This window comes from Petaurus breviceps, unplaced genomic scaffold, assembly GCF_028583685.1.
Source record: "Petaurus breviceps papuanus isolate PSGF00001 unplaced genomic scaffold, PetGlider_PUasm1.0 40, whole genome shotgun sequence".
Classification (NCBI taxonomy): domain Eukaryota; kingdom Metazoa; phylum Chordata; class Mammalia; order Diprotodontia; family Petauridae; genus Petaurus; species Petaurus breviceps.
In genome coordinates, this window is record NW_027186315.1 from 88,626 (window position 1) to 93,404 (window position 4,779).

Sequence of the window (4,779 nt, forward strand, 5' to 3'; positions counted from 1 at the left end):
ATGTTTTTGAAACTCAAATCAGCGAGAGTCTAACAGAAAGAAACAATCAAACATCCCTAATGAATACTGATGACTTAAATAAATATTAGCAAAGAGGTTAGTTTACCATGCCACAAAAATACACAATATACTGAGGTTGCATTTATGCCAGAAATTCAGAGACAATAATAATTATATATAATTTGTGTTATGTAAGATATTATTACAATTATAAACATTATATTATAACTATAGTTGAGAAACTAAATAAAAACTCTAAAATAAGTACATAAATAGACAAAGAAAAGTGACTGAGAAAATACAACACACATTCCTTTTAAAAAGCAAACAACATATGGAAAATGAAGCCTTCCTTAACATGATACATAATATATTTCTAAAATCAAAGTCATCATTATACTAAATAAGGACAGGTAGAATCCTTTCCAGTAAGATCAAGGGTACAGCAAAGATGTCCATTGTCATCACTCCTGATTGATATAGTTCTAGAAATGTTAGCTATAAAAATAAAGAAAGAAATTGAGAAAATATGATATAGAGGAAACACTTTTTAAAGTTTTATATATGGTGAGATGTATATAGGAAATTCTGGAGAATAAGTTAAACAGATAATAGCAATATTGAAACAATATAGTAATCTCATCAAAATGATTGTGTACTGAGTTGAAAACAGGTTAGGTCAGTAGAACAGATTAAGTACACAACACAGAGAAGAAGAGAAAACTAGTAAACACTTGTCTAGTAACACAGAAACCCTAGCTGCTAGAATAAAGATTCATTATTTGACTAAATCTTGTACAAAAAACAGACAGCAGTCTAGCAGGATTGAATTTTGCTGCAATTCTTCCCAGCACATGCCAAGATAAGTCCAAAATGGGTACATATCCTGGATGCAAAAGGTAACAAAACAAAATTAGGGGAAAATAAATAAATTAACCTTTAGATCTATTGATAGGGAAAGATTACATAATTAAATTAATAAAAAATTAAAAGATTTTCTACAAAAAGAAATTATTAAAAGTGGCTAAAATTCCTTTAATTATTTCCACTAATTAATAGTCTTCTTCCATGACATATGAGAAATATACTTAATTTTTTTTTGTTTGTGTTGCATGACTATGTTTATTTGTCACAAAGTTTTGTTTTTCTTTCTTCTTTGGGGAAGGAGAAGGCAAGATGAAAGGAATAAAAAAAAATAAATGTTTCATAATTTTTGCTTTTGGGAGGGCAATTGGGTTAAGTGACTTGCCCAAGGTCACACAGCTAGTTTTTTTGTGTTAAGTGTCTGAGGCTGGATTTGAACTCCGGTCCTCCTGGCTCCAGGGCCGGTGCTCTATTCAGTGCGCCACCTAGCCGCCCTGCTTCTGGCTATCTTATGATCCTAAAGGTATTCCCACTTAAAAGAAAAATCTTCCGTACTAGTTACATTCTTTGGAACCCATATATTAAAGCTTCCTTTTAAAGGCATCTTCCAAGTAGTTCAGTTTTCCCCTCCAAAAGGTTATTGCTTGGGAGGAGAGAAAAATCAAAGTGGGCAAGGATGAAAATCCATATTTCATCTAGCTCTTGTCGTCCCCAAGATCACTGCATATGGTGAGGGCAAAAACAAAAAACCTTCAGAGAAGGCAAAGAAGGGAGCAGGTAATTCCTCTAAGAAGCAATGGTGGATTAATAACTGGTAGCAAAGAGGTATTACATCACCACACAACCCAGTTCCCGTGACAAGCCAAATGAACACATTGGCCAGGCTGCACTTGCTTTTCACTTCCACATCTTAGAAACCCTCAGCTCCCAAGATTCAGCTCAAACTCAACTTCCTGCACAAAGCCTTTATGGATGCTGCCAGTTGCTAGGGCTCTTGCCCCCTCCCTAAATTGCCTCATATTTACTTTGTAGGTATTCACATATGGACATGTTACTTCCACAAAAACAATGAAGCTCTTCAAGGAAAGAAGCCACATTTTTGTCTCTGGGTTCAAAGAGCTTAGCACAGCTCCAGCAACACAGCAGACAGTTCATCAATGCTTGCTGACTAGCTGACCTAAATGGAGCAAGGGTGTCAAATTTAAACCCTTTATGTCCTTTGGAAAAAGCAGCTCAATGAGGAAACACATAAGCACAAGACTCCCATGGGATAAATCTTGCTCCAATTCCTGACCCAAGGAGAAAAGCATGAGATTTTCCTTTGGGGGAAGGTGTGAGGGCATTTAGATAGAGAAGTAAGGATTGTACAATCCTTTACAGATACACCATGACTTATGTCCCCCCAAGCCATGCTGTCCCTGCCCAGACCAGTTTCTAACCCCATCCAGTAAGTACCCTTCTGTGGCCCATCCTGTAGTCCCAGAGAGACACTCAGATGACAAAGTTGAGGGAGGATTTTACTGAATGAAGACCTCTCTCCTACTAAGAAAAAGAGGCACCAAGTAGCTAAGAGGTAAAAGTCAAATCAGTCTTTTTCAAGCAGCTTTAGCTGTCTCCATCTTCCCTCTCCAACCAAGGCACAGTACAGACTAACCTTGTCTGTCTTCAAGGAATTCAAGCTATGGTATATACATATCTATTCCACAAGGGTCCTGATGACCCCACATGTCAGGCAGAGCTTCAGTGACAATAACCACACACCTGAAAAGCAGGAGGTTTGAATCATCCTGATCACGTATCTGCCTACCAGGTAACTTTCCCAAACCTAATTATCCACCCAGCACCTAGAATGGGTTGGGAATGGTAATGGCAGCTTTTCTGGCAGAAATCAGGGAGATCCCTGGTGGGTAAGGGCTAAAAAAAGTTAAACCTAAATTCTTCTTCTGGAGAAGACAGAGAAGTCATCCCGCCACCTGGACGATGCCTGCAGATCCTGCTACTCTTCCTTCGGACAGCCTCTTCAACAGGCAGTATCCGGGCTGACTGAGCTGCTGCTCCCATGGCCTTCAGTGCTGCTTTCCGGTCTTCCTCCATGAGGGTCCGGTAGTCCCCAAACAGTGCCCGCATCACTTGCCGTTTCTTGGGCAGCTCGGCTCGATTACTGCGCAGTGTCTTCACGGCCCTGGCAGCCTGTTCGGCTGGTAGAGGAGATGCGGGCGTCGTGATCCTCCTGGGCTACGAACACCACTGCCCTTCCCCTCGGCCCTCCCCCTCCTCCCTCCTACCCTGCTTTGGCGTGGATTTCTGAGTCCTCAGGCCCAGCTCCAGCTGTTCCACACACCAGTCCAGCTCCCTCTGGAGCCGAAGCTGCTCATCCTGATCCTGCACATCAGGAAAAAAGGAGTTTCTTATCCGCAGTCTTTCTTATTTCAGGCACTCAACAAGCACTCATCAAGTCCTTGCTACATGCTGTACACTGCGCTAAGTGCTGGAGATACAAAGAGTAGCCAAAAATACGGCTCCTGCCCGCAAGAAGCTTCCATTCGAACAGGAGCAGGCCCGCTGTGCGGCGGGTCAGGCAGGCAGGAACCTTCCCAACGCTTGTACCTCGGCCTCTACCCCAGCCTGGAGCTGTACTCGGTTGGAAACTGAGGCCCTGGAGGGGACCCAAGCCGGCCGCCCCGCCCACCCCAGGCCGCCCGCTCACCGGCACCCCGGCCACCTCCTCGGCGCCTCGGCCCTGGCCTGGCCCGCTCCGGGGGGGCGGCGGCTGCTTCTTTCCCTTCTTTTTGGCCCCGCGGCCTCCGCCTACAGGCTCCGGCCTCTTCTGGCCCGTCGGCCGCGGTGCCTGAAGGAGAAGGGGAGGAATCTTCGGTCACTGGGAGATGCGAGACCTAGGAAGCTTCCCGCCCAAGCCCGTGCGGCCCGGCCCAGCTCTCACCTCCATGCACTGCCCCTTAAAATTTGTTTTAAGCTATTTTAAGAAATATTTAAAGGATATGAAAAGGATGCTCACAAGGAAAGAGATCTAATCTATTGAAAGACATTTTTTAAATGTCCTAATTTATAAATTATTAAAGAAATTCAAATTTCCCAATTTTGACTCTGAAGTTTCACCATATACTTATCAGAAAGGCAATGTTGAGAAAACATGAAAATTTTGGAGGGTCTGGTTAAAAGCATGCATATTGATGTACTGTTAAAGCTGTGAATTGATACAAACACATATGAAAGCAATTTGGGATTATGAATTAAACTGTGCATGCAGTTTAATTAACCCAGCAATATCTCTATGAGGTTAATGTTCCAAAAAATAAAATAATGAGGAAAGAGTAAAAGGACCCAAATGTAGAAAAGCCATTTATAATAACTCTTTTAATATTGTCAAGTAAGGGTAAACTAAGAGGAGGCCTTTCATTTATGTTACAGAAGAACTAAATATAATATAAAAACTTAATGGAACAAGATCATTTTAAATAAAATAAAGAAAAATTTTAAGAGAAATATGGGATACATTATTTGAATTAATGTTGTTTTCATTCATCCTTCATGTTTGAATTTGACCAATGTCATCACAGGGAGATGTCTTGACTTGCACATGAATTCAATGTAAGTGAAGCAGAGTTGTTCAAAGTCATCAGTTTCACTCTTTCTTCCAGAGCCATCAAAGTCCAGGGACAAGACAAAAATAAGGAGGACCGTAAGTGGCCCAAGGTACAATGGATAACCTTGGTGGCTTTAATCTCTTACCAAACTCTCATCATAAGTCGTCAAATCATTGAGGTAGACATCCCTCTAACACTGGCCCATCAGTTACACTCAAACATGGTTTAGCCTATCTGCCAAGAGGATTTAACTGAATTAATTAATTAAAGTAACCTACAGTAGCATCAATATTGTAAAAAATAATAATTA

General features: G+C 41.4%; 1 pseudogene; it reads right to left on the reverse strand.

Moving 5' to 3' along the window:
- Nucleotides 1-2,370: 2,370 nt before the first annotated feature.
- On the reverse strand, nt 2,371-3,811 carry LOC138170855 (UPF0488 protein C8orf33 homolog; annotated as a pseudogene).
- Nucleotides 3,812-4,779: the final 968 nt, after the last annotated feature.